The sequence below is a fragment of the Cebus imitator genome, unplaced genomic scaffold, assembly GCF_001604975.1.
Source record: "Cebus imitator isolate Cc_AM_T3 unplaced genomic scaffold, Cebus_imitator-1.0 Scaffold26, whole genome shotgun sequence".
NCBI classification, from domain to species: Eukaryota; Metazoa; Chordata; class Mammalia; order Primates; family Cebidae; genus Cebus; species Cebus imitator.
This window is the reverse complement of record NW_016107341.1, coordinates 7,588,266-7,607,009: the sequence shown is the minus strand read 5'-3', so window position 1 is coordinate 7,607,009 and position 18,744 is coordinate 7,588,266. Positions and strand designations below refer to the sequence as shown.

At 35.0% G+C, this 18,744-nt stretch overlaps 1 long non-coding RNA gene across 1 annotated transcript; it reads left to right on the top strand.

Moving 5' to 3' along the window:
- Positions 1 to 16,395: 16,395 nt before the first annotated feature.
- LOC108300347 lies at positions 16,396 to 17,991 on the top strand. Its single transcript, XR_001823354.2, has 3 exons — positions 16,396 to 16,427; positions 17,284 to 17,357; positions 17,847 to 17,991. It is a non-coding gene; the product is annotated as an uncharacterized LOC108300347 (long non-coding RNA).
- Positions 17,992 to 18,744: the final 753 nt, after the last annotated feature.

The window sequence follows — 18,744 nt, the reverse complement described above, 5'->3', positions numbered from 1 at the left end:
AAACGACCACTGCTTTAATATGAATTTTTGGCTGAGGCAGGAGAATCACTTGAATCCCGGAGGCAGAGGTCGCTGTGAGCCAAGATCACACCTCTGCACTCCAGCCTGATGACAGAGCAAGACTCTGTATCAAAAAAAAAAAAAAAAAAAGAATTCATACTGATAGTTTTAAATGATTATCTCTTTACACTCATAGTAGTGTCTTAAGATAACATAATGCTGGATGACACATATCAATGGAAAAAAGACAAAATATATTTATCCATAAAGCTGATGTCAAGAAAGCAGCTTCTTCAAGAGCTGGAGACAGCATTGGTCTGTAGTTGAGAGTTGGTGATGACATGGTGAGATACAAACTTGATCTAGTTCACAGTTTGTTGTGGTCATTCCTATTAATAAACTTCTTTTCACAACTGTTTCAATACTCACACAAAAATGTTAACTCAATCTGCAATTATACCCCTTGAATGTAAAATAAAATAAATGCCCACAAAAATGATTCCATATTGAAAGGGTAGATTTATTTAGCCCAGTGCAGAGTTTCTTAGACTTTTCTGTCAGTGTCTCTAACAATGATGTACTCACCTAACACCACCAAGAGCAATTTTATTTCATCTCTAGTTTTCATCTACAAATTCATGTGGATTTTAGATTCTTCTCTTTTGTAGGTTTATATTTGCACTACTATGAAATGTGACTCTCTCTCCAAACTTTGTCTAACTTACGTTACGGAATGATTTTTCATGTTTATCGAGTGGCTTCCAGCATTCCTGGCTCAGTCCGGTGACACTGTGGGTGTGCCCAGCTTAAGCCCAGTAACTGGAAATACAAGCCCAAGCTCTGAAAAGTTTGGGCTGCAGAGATATATGTGGGGACACTTTGAACCTTGATTCATTGGCCATAATCAACAGAGTGGTTCAGAAGAGAAAAAACTTCAAACTGCGATATTATAACATGCTTTATTAGTCAGAAGAGAAAATACCAGGGGAAAAAAACTGTATTACAAGGTGAAAATGTAATGTTGAGAAATTCAGGCATCTTGGAGTTAGTGAGGAGAAGTTTTAGGGGTTTAGACTCCTCAAAACACAGGTATACAGAAATGTATATTTCATCTGATATCAAATGACATTTGTAGTACTAATCTTCTTTACCTCAAGACTTCACATCTTTTGGAGATTGCATTTTAAGGTTTATAGCAATTAAGTTTGCATGAAAGCTCCAGGACTATATCATTTCAGTCAAGAATTAATGTTCATTGATTGTGCTTCTGCATTTCATAGAACTATCTTAGAATTTATTTTAGTTTTATGAGGGAATATATGGTCCAGCTTCTGTATATCTCAGGAAGTTACTCTCAAACAGCATGTCAATTAGTTACCTGTCTCTCTGCAAATGATCTGGGAACATGGAGAGGAAAGGGCCAAAGAGGCAAAATTTGACCACTTAAATTCTAAGCATATTAGATCATTTTGGTTGCTAGAAAGTCCTGAATGATTTGACTTTCATTCTTGTAAAACACCTCTTTGCATAGAATTCATGGCCCAAACAGGTACATAAAGAGTGGGGAAGGAACTGCAGTTGCAAATAGTTAAAATCATTGCTCCATCTTAACTATACAGTTCACAAAATGTAAAGAAATTTGACTATCTCAAGAAGGACAACAGAAAAAAATATGTTTTGTTTTGTGACTTTAAAATCTTGCAATATTTTCTATAAATGATAATGGGTACTTTAATAAGAACTCTTGATACTTTCGTTATTGTATTCAATGTATGCATATAACACAACAGGATCATATTGTTTTGGATTTAGAAATGTATTCCTTCTTATGCAATCTTATGAGTCACACTGCTTGAATATCTTTACCTAAATTTATCTTTCTTTCTTTCTTTTGCTGCTGTTGTTATTTTGTACTCTGCTTATTTGGTGCTGATCAGTTTTTATCAGTTCATATTCTATTAAACTCAAAAAGACATTCTCATACCTTTTGTAATTATAGGCATTCCTTGTTTGATTTTTAAAACACTTCAAAATTTCAAGTACTTTGATTTTATGCCATCAAGTAGCTGAATTTATCCCTCCTCACTTTTGAAATTTGAGTAGTTCAATTTCTGTCGCTTTCTGCTTTGTGAATTTGAAATCTTTTAAAACCATCTTGCCATTGTCATGCACTTATCTTTTCAGAAAACTCTATGAAACACTACTTATCTCTTACTTTTACGTTTCTAACTGCTTTTTTTCATATTGTTCCCTCTGCTTTCTAAATGCACATATTAATTTATTCTTTTTATTCTCTATAGCTCTTCTCAGTATATGAATTCAGTTTCCCATCAATCCCCATAAAAATTTAAAAAATAAATATTAAGTATTCTGTTTTTATTTTAGTATGATATCTAGTGACTATATTTTAATTCTGCCTCTTATTTTTTAAATAATTTTATTGATATAAAATGGCAAAAGTTTCAATTCCAAGTAAGTGAAATGAAACAAAGGAATGATATTATGGGCTTAATTTTATCAGTAAACTTGTAGGTGAAAAAAGATTTGGGGAAGAAAATGAGCATATTATTTTGTGAAATAGTAAGGAACAATCAGATGTGTTTTCTAGTCTCTGGAAAAGCATGTTTCAAGAAATTCAATAAAAAGTTCATCATGTTTGCTTAGATTGTTGAGAAGCAAAAATGCTGATGAACATTTGGAAACAATGAGAATGTAATTCTAATTATGCTATTTTAGTAATTTTGCAAAACTCTCCAAACACTACTCTGTATGGATGTCTTTCAGAATATGATGAATACTAGTGGTATTATTCTGCCCTTTTCTCTCCACCACAATATATACATTGTATCACACATATATACACAGTGTTACGTGTGTGTGTGTGTATGTTTGTATAGTTTACATATATTGCACACACATACATAATTTCCAAATATTACATATAATTTCATGTAATTTATAGATCTATTAAGGCGCAATCATTTTCTTGGATAGGGGATTCTTTGGAAGTCCAGGTTAAATAAAGCCCTTACAGAAAGTTTTTTTTATTTATACATAGTCACCTAAAGTAACCTTATCACTGAACTCTTAGTACATGCCACCTGAACGTTTTATCACATTTCTTCCTGGCTTCTGTTATGACACTGTTGACATATCTCAGACATATCTAAGATTCTTTCAGAGCATGACTTATATTTGTATTCCTCACTGAGGCTGAATGAATAATAGAAACTACAGTAGTAGGAAAAAACAGAATGTGTAGATATCAATGACTATGAAGGGTCAAATGCATCTATTATAATAAGCATAAAATCAACTGACATCAGCAAAGTAAACCCAACATTTTTAATGGTAATTTAATAGATCAAGAGGAGCAAGCAGGTTTCTGTCTGGGAAGGTGGTAAAGTTCTGAGACAACTGTCTCCCATTTTCTCTATCAAGGGGAGTAATTGTAAAAGAAAAATGAAGGGTAAGTTTCTTTAAGAGAAAATTGTAGCTTAAAACAGGTCATGGGATAATTAGAAATCATTTAATTGCTTCAGAGGATTTTAATCTTTCAGCTTCTCACAATTAGATCCTAAGGCAATGAAAGAATCAGGAGATTTGAAAACCATTGTAATCTCTGAAGCAAAGTGGACATTAGGGGAGCCAGTTGAAAAGCAAAGCTATCACCATTTTCTAAATAGGAAAAAGGTGAACTTCATAAACTATAGACCAAAAAAATAGGACATCAAGAGAAAGAAGTGGTAGTACAAAGCTAGCATAGGTTCACAAAGAATTAGTCAAATCAAACAATGTATATATTTATCAAGCATGATTTGTTTATTGTCAGTTCATATTGGCTTAATCATTAAGCATTAATGCCATCACTGCAGTGCATATGTCAGCAATAAATAATCAAAGACCATGCTTCCATCATTCTGTTTAATAGCTTCAAGTAATGCTTAAGTTTGCAAATGCTCTTTTAACACATTCTCCATATGCAGCCTGCCTAGCGCTGCAGACACTACACCTGTAACTTCTCCCTCACAGGCACTCCTAATATTTCACGTGCTTATCCAATTGACTTCCCCCACTGGTGCCTCATATTGAATCTGTAGAATCACACCTGCTCGTTTTCCACAACTCTTCTGAGTTTTTTCTTAAATAATTCACTAACCCTAAACCTGTCAGATATTTGAAGACTACTAGCACAATTCTAATATTGTAAATGTATAATGCAAATGTAATTAAGAGTTGTTTAATGTACAATGCACTTTGGTAAATAAAAGTATGCTGTGAATAAATATGATACAATTCAAAATTTTACATAAATATGTGATAAAATTCAGCTCATGTTCTTTTTTTTNCCTCCAGGCAGCCCTATGTGACCAGACACAGTCACTCCTATGGCCGACCACTTTCATAGCACAACTGCGATCATTAAACAATTTTTTTTTTGAGATGGAGTCTTGCTCTGTTGTGCCCAGGCTGGAGTGCAGTGGTGCAATCTCGATACACAGCAAACTCTGCCTCCTGGGTTCTAGCAATTCTCCTGCCTCAGCCTCTCGAGTGGCTGGGATTTCAGGCGCCCACCACGATGCCAGGCTAATTTTTTGTATTTTGTTTTTTTAGTAGAGATGGAGTGTCACCATGTTGGTCAGGCTGGTCTTGAACTCCTGACCTCAGGTAATCCACCCTCCTTGGCCCCCCAAAGTGCTGAGATTACAGGTGTGAACCACCATGCCCAGTCTAGCTCATGTTCTTTAAGGACAATTATGAATATTTTTATTTATAGTTAATTTTCATTGATATTGATTAATAGTTATATATGTTCTATAAATTAATCCTATCTAGTTTGAATCTTAAATTGTTTGTATATATTTCATAGTGTAAAGATTTGACATTTTAATAAAATCTCCAGGACATACTGTTAATTAATGACTATGTTTCCTACTATAGGCCATATTTAAATTTTTTTTTTCTATTGTTAGCAATATTTTGATAAGCATGATAAGGAAATAAGGAAATGTTTCCTTTATTTGTTAACAATAGGTGTTTGGGGATTGTAAAATGAAAACTGAAGTAAAAGACAGCATACCTTTAGTCTGTTTGATTTCATGGCTGCAATAGTTCAATAATTTATTGAAATATTTTACAAAGCAAAAGAATGACAAACATATTACATTTGTAAGCCCCCCAAATATTTTAAAGGATAATGGTTAATATATGAAAACTCTCTGAAGCTCACACTTCAGCAGGAAAAGCTAAAAGAAGTTTACATTTTCCTAGGATTAATGGAGATTTCTCATTCCTTTTTTCTAGAGACAAATGTAGGTCTCTCTTGAAAAGTAGAAAGATTTGCATATGGGGTATGATTTAGAGAACAAGAAACATCTTTTCCACTCTCCCTAAAATGTTTCACTATGTTTTATCATACTGTCTGATAATTTTGCACTAAAGTTTTCTCTCTGAGATAAGAAAATGCAAATATCTCAATGGGTCTCTTTGCTTTAGTCATACTCATATGGCTACTACTGAACAAAATATGTTCATTACAGGATGAAGGGAATGTTGCCAGCCAACAAATCCCTAGAGTCTGCACTACACCGAACGTTGCTTAGCAATTTCCATGATTTTCTCAGTCTAATTTGCAAGAATCAAGGAGCTGTTTGTATATGTTACATAAAGTTGTAAAACTGGTATTATTGTATGTTTCTATATTGAAAGCTTTACAAACAAAGGAAATGGAAAGTTAACAGGTGGATATGATACTGTGGCTCTACTTTAGCTGGATGATAAGGGAGAGATTCTCTTAGGAAGTGTTTTAGGCCAGGACTTGAATAATGAACAGTATCCAGTTGTTCAAAAATCTGGGGGAAAGATTTTTCAGGCCCAGGAGAAATGAAAATTCTTTTCATGCATAAAAGAATGAAAGTGAAAATTGCCTGCTCTATGTCCTGAAGTGGGAAGTTGGCTTGCCAGAGTAGGCGATTTTCACTTTCATTATTTTAGGCATTCAATTATACTACTTCTTGTGTTAGTTCATAAGGCCTTCCACAATTTGGTTCCCACTTAAAATTTCCCTGATCTATTCCCACCATATGTTGCACTAATCCATGCATTTGTGACTTTGTGTATGCTGTTTTCATTGTTTAATATTCTTCTCATTCATTCCTTCTTTCCTGATAAACTAATCTCTGAAAGTCCCCTTCAAGCATCCCCTCCTTTAGGAGGACACTTCTCACTATCCCCTGCCTACCACCCATTGAATTGCTCTTTTTTTTTTTTTTTAGACAAGGCCTCAGTCTTGTCTCTCAGGCTTGAGTGAAATGGCACAATCTCGGCTCACTGCAACCTCTGTCTCACAGGTGCAAGCGATTCTCCTGCCTTGGCCTTCTGAGTAGCTGGGATTACAGGTACCTGCCACCACACCTGGCTAATTTTTGTATTTTTTAGTAGAGACAGAGTTTCACCACGTTGGCCAGGCAGGTCTTGACTCTTGATCTCAGGCAGTCCACCCTCCTTGGCTTCCCACTGTGCTGGGATTACAGGCGAGCCACCATGCCCAGCCTGAATTGCTCAATTTTTAAGGTGCTATTGTCTCGTGCATTTGACACACATTGCTTTGCAATTACTGATTTACATGTCTGCTTTTATCACTAGTGGGATTCTTTAGGACAGAGCCATTATTAGTTCATCTCTGGGCACATATGTTCCAACATATTAGAAGTACTTCAGTGCTATTGCTATGCAGTGCAGAGTATTAGTAATAGTTGTTCAATAAATCATTGTTAAATGAATGAATGTAATACCTTTTTGTTATTGTAATTTAACATAAGATAGAATTTATTTTCAGAAGTTTCCATGATATATTTGTTCTAGTTAAAAGCCAATAGCCACTAGAATACTACCATTATTTAATGTAAAATAATAAAATATTATATATGATCATTCATAATTAATGCAAACCAAACTCATGGAAATATTGTGTAAACATTGAGTAATTTTTGACATACAATTTTAAATTCAACTTTTTCATATAACATACCTTATGAGATATTTTCAGCCTACCTTTAAATATGTTGGCATTGAGAGCCAGTTACTAATTCATTAAATTCATGATTTCTTTTTAAGTTATAGAAGTAGAATTATGTTTGAGACATTCATTGCATTATATTTACCAGAATTTGAGTTATTAACATGAAAGCTGAGAGCTTCTACAATTCTTAAGTGCCTGGCAAAAATAGATTAACTCGATCAATGAGGAACTGAGAGGAAAAAATGGTGAGAGGTGTAGCAAGAGTTGGAAAGAAGGAACAATGATTTGCTTTCAAGATTTTTTCGTTGGTCTGTCTTCAGTGACAAACCCACTGTGATAATACATGTAAAGTGAAAACATTCGAAAGTTCCCTTAGAAACATTTCTCTGGAGGTTTCTAATTGCACAACGTTGTATAAGTGAAATGACATAGTTACTGTCATAGTAAACTGAGCCAAGAACAAGGCAACAGGAGAAGAAAAGTATTAAAGAGAGTTTTGTCTTTCTCTCTTCACTCTTTTACTTGCTTTCACCAATCACCCAAGTTTACACAATTTCTTTAGAAAAGCTTCTACCATGGAGGTCTTCCTTAAAGTAATTGGTGTTACCTGGCATGACATGTGAACCTTTATATATTGGTCCTTTTATTTATTTTTAAAGTTTATATCAGTATGGACTCCTAGATTTTTATTTAATAGGTTAGACTTTACTGCTAGCATTCTTTATTCTCATGCTCAACCTTTCCAAAATTTGGCCAGCAGGGTTCCGTAAAGCTAGTTACTTTGCCCTTTCAACATGTACCTCTGATTCTTTAAGTACTTCCTTGTTTTCTAATATACAAGATGTTTCATATTATTTTCATATTTCTCTTCCCCAGCTCTGAAAGCTGCTTTTCCTTCAAGGAGCCTTGGTTCCTTTTAGTGACAAATGATATTTAGAAAGCAAGATCTGGGTATTTGACTTGTATATTGCTGTTGGTTGGCCACGGTTTCTAGTTTCTTACAGTAGATGGAGCTAAGAAATGTAAATAGAAATATTTGAATGTTTGTATATGTAACATATTAAGTAAAAGTTAAACAAATTAATGAGTTCATACTAATACTTTCAATGAACCACAGTTCCCTTTTTATATTTTTGAAGGAAAATTATCTGTTGTCTAAATACAGTGGACATACACAGTAAAATATTGATCTTAAAAAGAAATCTTAAATAGATTCCATTAATAGTTATAGATAACATATGTAGCGTATCTTAGAATTCTAGATATTAAAGAGATACATTATCTAGAGCTGTGATCTAGATATAGTACATCTTTGCCATGCTGTTTTGGATTTGTGTTGGAGTAGAAAAATAAGATCAGGCGACAAAAGCTCATCCCACGTGGAGAAATCAAATAAAGCATTCATTACAGACAGAATTTTGAAATAAATGCATATATATATATATATATATATATATATGTACAAGTAATATGGGGGTTATAAACAATGAAGGAAATGGTGATACTATCTATATGGGAGCAATACTAGTAACGTCCCTTTGGATGAATACAGTAGCTACAGATGCAATTCTGGGGACTCTGCTTAGCAATAACTTAACTGTTGCTTGGCTACAAGCATGGATAACTTGTCAAAGTTGATGAGGAGTTGTGAATATCTAAATAAACTGCATTTGCAATGTAAAAAGCTTTGTGGCTATCTGAATTCTTAGAGGTTTCTCCCAAGAAGGTATTGGACATGGCAGACTTTCCTGTAATGGCCTGTTTCTCCCCTATTTCATGAAAAGTCAGAGCTTCTCTACTTAGTTTACTAAACCTAAGTATATAAATTCGATAGAAGTAGAAGCCTTTTTTTTACTGGTTTATTTGCTTTATTAAAAAAAAGGATAAAATTTGTTTTTGATAGCATAATGAAACAAATGTTCTTATTTTGATAATGGATCATATATGCACTTGGTAACTGTTGCATAGTAATTCAATAACTTGAAAAAAGATGTGCATATATTTGTATATGTTCATATATATGTTATTTTTAGCTTCAGAAGTAAAATAAATATTGGAAGAAGCCACAGATACTATAAAAATAATTTGACCAGTATTGGGCAATGCAAATCACATTTATTTAGAAGTTACTGTGTAACAGATGCCGTATGTGTTACATTTTATTTGATCATTAAAACAAGAAAACTGTTACAGTTATTATCCCCATTTCATAGAAGAAACTGAGAGTACATACTTTGTTCAACTTGACCAACTTCTTATAACTAATATATAGTAGAGATAAAGCTCAAACCTCATTAGGTTTGACTCTAAACCCCAACCTCTTTTGAGTGCATCATAAAAGGGTTTTGTCTGCCCGTGGCTAGTGACAACTTTTACTAAATTGATTATTTGCTTTTTGTCTGTAAAAGGAAGTTGTTCACCTGTTTTGATGATCCCCAATGTTTTTAACATCATGTATCGTGATATATTTGACACCCTGTTATATATCATACTTGCATGCAAATGTTTATGAAATACAAATCATCTCAAATCAACAGGACCAAAATTATATTTGAAAAATGTATTCAATAAGAGGTGTAAGATGAGATAGAATTAATTCTAATTGAATTCACAGAGGATTTGAAATTGGATGTAAATCTATAATATCAAATTACATCACATATGAATTACTATTAGATTTGCATTCAGGAAATTGTACTGTGTTCACTTCTGAGTATCACTTAAAAAGGACATTAGAACAGATACCCTGTTTTTACTTTCGCTTCTCTTTCCCTGCTCTTTTTCTTCCTCTTATCATCAACCTAAATGTCATTGAAAAATCTCTCTATCTTAATTATCAATATTAAAGACTGATTTTGAGAAATGTAGAGAACCTAAGACTTGCATTTTGGTGGAATGTAGAATATAATTAATAAGTATTTTATAAATGCATAAAAATATTTAAGAGATAACTATTTTAAGATCTTAAAAATCATCTATCAAATACTGAATTTTAGATGTTAAGGCTAGCAGAGATACACAAAAATCAACAGCTTGTAAGAATGTTGCACAGTTAGCTTAGAGATTTAGTATTGTCAGTATATGGGCCTTAAAAATATGTCATTTGAAACTGATATAGGTAATTAATTAACTCAAGAAATGCTTAGGGTTTGGGTATAGGCGCTGCAACTTAGAATTTAAATGTTGTCCTAAAGAGGTTAGTATGGGTCATAACATGGACTCTAAAGCCACCATCTAAATGAGCAGATACAGAAGAATATTCTAGTGCACAAGTCATTAATGGCCTAGAATGACCTTCTCACTTATACGATACAAAGAAGAAAGTGTATAAAACTTTTTGTTACAATGGCTATCCATGAAAAAAGAAAACCCTCCAAAACAGCAAAATCAAATAGATATCGACAGTCAACTTTATCCTGAAAATTTCCAAGAAATACTGGTTGTGATTATATAACATTCTGAGACCAATGAATCTTTAGACAATACTAATTTTCTACCTCAAAGCTATTCTTTACTTCTTTCTTATTGACAGTTTCTTTCTGCTCAATTTTTTTTATATTTAAATATTTCATCCATTTGGAATTTCTCTTTGTGTATTCCATAATGTAAGAATCAAATTTATTCACTTCTCCTGGATGGCTCCTTAGTTGACCCAATACCATTTGTCAAAAAGCCTATATTTGTCTCACTGATTTATTTATTTATTTATTTATTTATTTATTTATTTTTATTGTACTTTAGGTTCTGGGGTACATGTGCAGATCATGCAGGATTGTTGCATAGGTACATACATGGCAGTGTGGTTTGCTGCCTCCTTCTCCCCATCACCTATATCTGGCATTTCTCCCCATGTTATCCCTCCCCAACCTCCCCATCCCCCTGCTGTCCCTCTCCTGCCCTCCCCAACAGACTGAAGTGTGTGATGCTCCCCTCCCTGTGTCCATATGTTCTTATTGTTCAACACCTGCCTGTGAGTGAGAACATGTGGTGCTTGATTTTCTGTGCTTGTGTCAGCTTGCTGAGAATGATGATTTCCAGATTCATCCATGTCCCTACAAAGGACACAAACTCAACGTTTTTTATGGCTGTGTAGTACTCCATGGTGTATATGTGCCACATTTTCCTTGTCCAGTCTTATCCCAGATAAAATATTCACCTTCTCAGACTCCCTGACACCAGATGTGGCCCTGTAAGGTAAGTGTAGGCAATGAGACTAGGTATGGACCCACTAGGGGCTTCTCAGAATGTTTTAGCTTTTCTAATATAGACAACCTTTTGTCTCTTTGTCTTTCTCCTGCCTACAGAACAGCTGATGAAGGAGAAGCCATCTTGTTGCCATGATTTGACAAGCATGAAGATAAAAGCTTTCCTATAAAGATAATGGAGCAAAAAGCTAGAAGGGGCCTAGACTCCCTACCTTCACACTTCCTGCTGTGAAAGCATTGCTAGTATAAGGTTATGCTGCAGAAACAGACTTCTATGTCATATGCTTAAATGCATCAAAATTCACATAATATCCATTAAATTGGTAAAAGTGTCTGTTTTAAAGGATTAACCTGAGTGACCCACAGACACCTAATGCAATCAATCAACTCTCAGAAAAAGAAATCAGTTATTTCATTGTGATTTTGAAGTTGATCTTTTATGATAGTTTAGTTATCAAACTGTTAAATATATTTTAATTTCAATTTTTATGAATAAAGCATATGAATCCTGTTATTTTCTCAGTGTGAGTGTGGATGATGTACGTGTATGTGGATGCACACACGTGTACTCAAGGAACCTGAAGGAGACCATGACTTTCTGGGCACTCACTGCTACTTATCTCTAACTCCTCCTTTAAATCTCTCCATTCTAAGTCTACTTCCTTAGGAAATAGGTACTAATATATCCCATTAAAAATGATTTAAGGATTTACTTATTTTGAACTTGTCATCATTGGTGGTTGGAGTGTGTGTGTGTGTTTGTATGTGAATTCTGACTCATTTATTTTATATGGTGGTAAGATATTCTATTGAAGAGATATTTCTTTATAGAGCCAAGCAATGACCTTCTTTTTCAAAAACTCTTGGACTTCTGTTCTAGCTGTCAGCCACTCTGAATACTGAGAACAATTAATAGCCAGCAGACTTTAAGTTGGGAGGAAGAGTAATATAACCATTTCACATATTGGTAATTTAAGCCCTAAAGTGACATTTTTGTTCAAAGTCATTATTAGTCCAGATGCTATGGTCACTTTAAACATCAGGTAAGCCACTCCTGAAATACCCTATCCTGTCCTCTCATTGAAGTGAAGGAAGATGAAAAGTTACTGAGTCAAAACAATACTTGAAAAGAAGGAAAACAACTTCTCAAAGTCTGGAATCTGTTGCCATGGGAACTGGCTGGACTGACAAACAATTGGAGGCCTTTGCATACATTGCCCTTCAAATGTGAGCAGCACTTGGGAGGATGAAGACTGAACAAGGCTGCATTTTTGACCCACTACCTATCCCTATTACAGAGATTTAGGGATTTTGCTAATCACAAATTCAAACAGCCATCCATTTTCTGAAACACAATTTAAATTTAGTGGTAGCTAGGGACATTGCCTCCTTAGATTTTACTACCCCTCCGTATACTGATAACCAGCAAACACATGGAAAATGTGGTTCCTATAAAACAATATGAATAAAGAGGGGTTGGGGAAAAAAATGCTACCTGGAAGCTTGCAATGTGATATCAACCGTAGGCAAAGACAGTACTTATAAGCAATGCTTGGGAGGTATATAAGATCCTCAAATACTGTTTTTTTTTGGAGGGGCACGGAAATGTTAAAGACAAGACAATCTGAATGATCCAGAAATAAAGTATCATCCTAGAGACAGAGAAGCAGGCAACAGATTAGGATTCCTTTTCACTGTTGTCAAGCATATTTAAAACTAGAAATTGTTCAGAAAGTTATGTACATTAATATGCCTTCTGCTTTAAGAATACAAGGAGGTTTCTGTCAACACTTAAGTAGGAAGTGAGAGATACCTACAGAAGCCTATGTTCCTTTTTTCATTTCAACTTTTAGTTACAGGGGATACACAGGCAGATTTGTTGCATGGATAATATGTGATGCTGAGGTTTGGGATATGGATACTATCACCCTTGTTGTGAGCAGAGTACCTAACAGGTAGTTTTTTAACCCACTCGCCATTCTCTCTACCCTCTACTAGTCCATAGTGTCTAGTTGTCCCATATTTATGTCCATGCATTTAGCTCCTATTCACAAGTAGGAACATGCGGTATTTTTCTATTTCTGCATTAATGTGTTTAGTATTATGACCTCCAGGTCCATCCATGTTGTTGCAAAAACATGATTTTATTCATTTTTTATGGATGCATAATATTCCATGGTGTATACGTACCATATTTCCTTTATCCAATCTACTGTTGATGGGTACCTGGGTTGATTCCACGTCTTTGTTATTGTGAATAGCATAACAATGTACATACAAGTGCCTGTGTTTTTCTGGTAGAATGATTATTTTTCTTTTGGGTGTATACCCAATAGTGGGATTACTGGATCAAATGGTAGCTCTGTTTTAAGTTCTTTGAGAAATCTCCAGAGTGCTTTCCACAGCTGCTGGACTAATTTACATTCCCACCAACTGTATATAATCATTCTCTTTTTGCCACAGCCTTGCCACCATTTGTTGTTTTTTGACTTTTTAGTAACAGCCATTCTCACTGGTGTGAGATACTATCTCACTATGGTCATGAGTTGCATTTCTCTGATGCTTAGTGACGATGAGCATTTTTCACGTTTGTTGGCCACTTACATGTATTTTTTTGAGTAGCGTCTGTTCATGTCCTTTGCTCATTTTTAAATGGAGATTATTTGGCTTTTGCTTGTTGATTTGTTTAAGTTCCCTACAGTTTCTGGATTTTAGGCCTTTGTCAGATCCATAGTTTTCCAATATCTTCCCCCCTTCTGTAGGTTATCTGTTTACTTTGTTGATAGTTTCTTTTGCTATGCAGAAGTTCTTTAATTAGTTCTACTTGTCTATTTTTGTTTTTGTTGGAATTGCTTTTGGAGACTTAGCCAAAAATTTTTCACCATGGTCTATGTTGAGACTATTTCCTAGGTTGTCTTCCTGGATTTTTATAGTTTGAGAAATATTTAATCTATTTTGAGTTAATTTTTGTTATGGTGAAAGGTAAGGGTCCAGCTTCTATCTTCTGCATGTGACTAACCAGTTATCCCAGCACCATTTAATTAATTAAAGACTCCTTTTCCCATTGCCTGTTTTTACTGGCTTTGTGGAAGCTCAGATGGTTGTAGGTGTACGGCTTTATTTCTGAGTTTTCTATTCTGTTCCATTGGTATATGTGTCTGGTTTTATACCAGTACCAGGCTTTTTTAGTTACTGCGGCTTTACAGTATAGTTTGAAGTTGGATAATGTAAAGCCTCTGGCTTTGTACTTTTTACTTAGCATTGCTTTGGCTACTTGGGCTCTTTTTTGGGTTCCATGTGAATTTTAAAATAGTTTTTTCTAATTCTGTAAATAATCATGCCAGTAGTTTGACAGAAATACCATTGAATCTGTAAATTGCTTTGGGCTGAAGGGCATTTAAAAAATATTGATTCTTCCAATCCATGAGTGTGCAGTTTTTTCATTTATTTGTATCAACTCTGATTTATTTAAGCAATATTTTGTAGTTCTTGTATAGATCTTTCAGCTCCTTGGTTAACTGTATTCCTAAGTATTTCACTTTCTTTGTGGATATTACCAGGCCTATTAAATAGAATCGAGCCATCTTTATTTAAGGATGAACACACGGAATAATATACACGTGAATAAACAACACTTATCTTGAATAAAGAAAGCAGATGCAAACAAACTGTGACTTATAAATGAAATTCTTCATCTTTGGAGAAGGGGAGAATTATCCTAAAACATTTCTTGAAATGGTTTTGCTATAAGAAGCAGAATAAATTATTTTAAAACATGCAGAACTGAAGCGGGAAATCTAATTAAAAATATTTAGTACCACAGATATCCTGTAAACTTTTAGAAATGTTAAAAATTAAAAAAATTATTAAAACCTGGGTCTCCAAATATACAGATTACCTAGAAACCAGAAAAAAATACAAGAAAGCTAATGTACATTCCAGGCAGGCTTTAAAATTTAACCTTTGCAACACCAAATACAAAAATATAACGGAAGGTGTTTATAGATACTTTTCTTTTTCTCTTTCTACAGGGTGAGAAGGCCAAGTAGCAAGTGGCAACTAAATTTTTTTTTAGTTTTTCTGATATACAAGGGATTATAAATTATGGCACTGACACAGACCCCTGAAAAGTTTACTCAAGCAAATAATCCAGGGAGCTAAAAGTTAATTAAAATTGGGAAAAAACAGAAAATTTGGTATAAATGTTCTTTGGAAAGAATTTATATGAGTGAATCCAATTAATTTCTGTACAAATGTTAATTTAATACAGTATAATAAATGTCACTTGAAAAAAGAATATAATTAAAGCTTAATCATCTATACCTCTAACCTACAATCTATACCGCATAATAAGAATGATCTGTAAATGTAGAGATGGGTCACTAAAAGCATATTAAATTTCTTGTTTTACATAGATAGAGGTTAAAATTACATTTCCTTGTTACATTTGAAGCTGAAAAAATACACAATCTAGAATTTATTAAATAGTATAAAGAAGCCCAGAGAAAAATTTTTAAATGCTCCATTCTTTTAAAACTACTACTGATTACAGTAGCAAGCAAAGCATAGTGCAGACTGCAATTTAGTAAACACAAAGATAAGAGAAAAATAGCAGAAAGTGCACAACTCAATGAGAAGTTAATGTAAATCCAGTTATTGCAGCTAACATAGTTTTATATCAATAGACAAATGTCATCAGAACTAACTACAAAAACTGCAATTATGTGCTCCTCTGACAATCAGAATTTTTAAAATTTTTGAATATGTAAGTGTCACATTATATCTTTTGGCTTCATCTGTCTGTGGACATTTGCCCTCTTGTTTCAGACTGCTAACTTAAAAAAAATTGTAAGTTTTTTAAAAAAAAAAAGGCTTTATTTGTTATAAAGGGTTGTAGCCTGCAGGGTGGAGATTCTGACAGGCTAGGAAACACAGCTGCCAGTCAGAACCAGAAACAGATACTGCTAGAGAGGGGGAAAGGGAATAGGAATTTATGCTGAGCAAGGTGGCCAAATACACATATTCAATAAGCTATAGACTGGACAAAGAATTGTGGCACATATACACCACGGAATACTATGCAGCCATAAAAAATGATGAGTTCGTATCCTTTGTAGGGACATGGATGAATCTGGAAACCATCATTCTCAGCAAATTGACACAAGACCAGAAAACCAAACACTGCATGTTCTCACTCATAGGTGGGTGTTCAACAATGATAAAACATGGGCATAGGGAGGGGAACATCACACACTGGGGTAGGTTGTGGGATGGAGGGCTAGGGGAGGGACAGTGAGGTATGGGGACGCTGGGGAGGGAAAACACTGGGAGAAATGCCTGATGTAGGCGATGGGGGGATGGAGACTGCAAACCACCATGGCATGTGAGTACCTATGCAACAACCCTGCAGGATGATCACATGTACCCCAGAGCTTAAAGTACAATAAAAAAAAAAGAAAGAAAGAAAGTAGATCATAAAGATGGGAACTTAGAACGGGACTATTCACATTCCTAATAGCAATGAGGATTTCAGTGCTAGTCGTAACTAAGAGAGTGAAAATTCCTGGTTAGCAGTGGTGCCGTGATTATGGAAGCTTTAACCTTTGTTAAATTGGAATGAAACACAGGTGAAAAGAGAAGCATTAGAATAGATGAAAGCTGTGGTGTTTTAAATGTATGAGGTCAACAATAATCATAAGGATTGTGTGGATTGGCTTCTCTTCAAGCATTATAAGTGTTGAAAAAATAAAATGCTCAGCTCAGGTCAGCCAAACGCCATAACACGGAACAATGTGAAATCTGAAGAACTTCCAGGGAAGTTTTTAGGGAGATTCTCCTCTCCTGAGGCAACATGGCAGAATGTGCTGAAAATTAGGCTCAGGATATACTGAAAAGGTGGCAGAGCCTCAATGCATCCTGAATGCAAAGACTCAGGAGGCCCTTATGCTAAAATCAGTGGCTTCTTAGGAAAGGAATAGAATGTTGAGACCTGAAATGGGGTAATTTGGGTAAACAAGCCTGAGACTATTGAACTCACAAGTTCTATTGAACTTCCAGGATAGCAGAAGCAGCCCACTTCTCCAAGCCTCAGGAGATTTTACAATGACATATCCTCGTGAATGCCTCTCAAGGTAAAGCTTTCCCTCAGGGTCTACCCACCTCCCTTTATTGCCTCTAGTCAATAGCTAGGGTTAGGCCTCAGCACAGCCATAGGATAGAAGTATAATCCATCTTCTGGAGAAAATAGTTTATTTCAGAGGAATTGACAGACCTGACTAATAAATACTGTCAGCAACTTGAGAAGCCAAAGTCAGAATAAAACTTCAGATTTATACCTGAAGAGGTGCAATATTAGGCTGGATATGGGAGAATTTATTGAATAGAGGCACACAAAAGCCTTCTAATTTGGTAATCTGGCAACAACACTGATGTCTACCCCAAAGTATCCTTCTGGGATACTTGAGGCTTCAATATAGCAAATACAATGAAAAATTTGGAACATCCTAACATGGTATTGATGAAGGAGTGAGAAAAATGGAAGATATAGGAAGGTTAGAATTGATTTACTATGCATGACCTGAGTATGCACACCCTGATTAAGATCCTTGTGTGGCCCACAGGACACTCCATAAGCAATGAAGTTTTGAGAGGGTACCTACATCTTTAAAAAGCTTGATTGCTGGTGGCTGTGCTCTGCAAACTGTGGTTGATGGTAGGAGTTGATGCTGTTGAATTAGGCCCAGCTGATACAACACTCAATCATCAAAGGCGAGGCAGATGAAATTACTAGACTTGCCATCAATTTGCCTTGACCTGTATACCTGTGGTAATAGTTAATAGGCCATGGTGTTCTTAGTCATGAGATAGACATGAGAAAAAGAGAAAGAAGAGATGATGGGCAGAAGGCTGACATCAGCTGCTAAATTTGAAACTGTGGTTTCATACCTAATTTCCAAATGTAATTTAGTTCTCAAATGTAGAATTAATTGATTGAAGAGCATGGTCCCCTTGAGAAAAAAAGAACCGCAATGCTACCTGAAGTATATACAGTAAATATTCCCTTGATTATCCTCCGAGGGGATCTGAAACCATTTCCAGGGTAACAGCGCTAGGGAATGAGACAACCCAAACATTTCTAGCACAGTTAGATATAAGTTCTGAGCTGAGACTGATGTCATGGGATCTGAAGCTCAATTGCAGTTCTCCGGTGAAATGGGAGCTTATGGAGGCCAGGTAGAGTTTGACCCAAGTCCATTTCACAAGTATATTTGGACCTAACCTGTGGCTATTTCCCTGGTCCTCATGTGCAGTATGAAAAGAGAAATACTTAGCAGCTGGCAGAACGCATATATTATGGTCTGCGGAATAAAAGCTATTAGGGCATCAAGAGCCAGGTGGCAGACCCAGAAACCACACTCCTATCCTGAGGAAAATTATAAATCAGAGGCAACATTATATCATGGTAAGAAATGCTGAGATTAGTACCACTATCGAAGATATAGAGGATGTAGGGGTGAT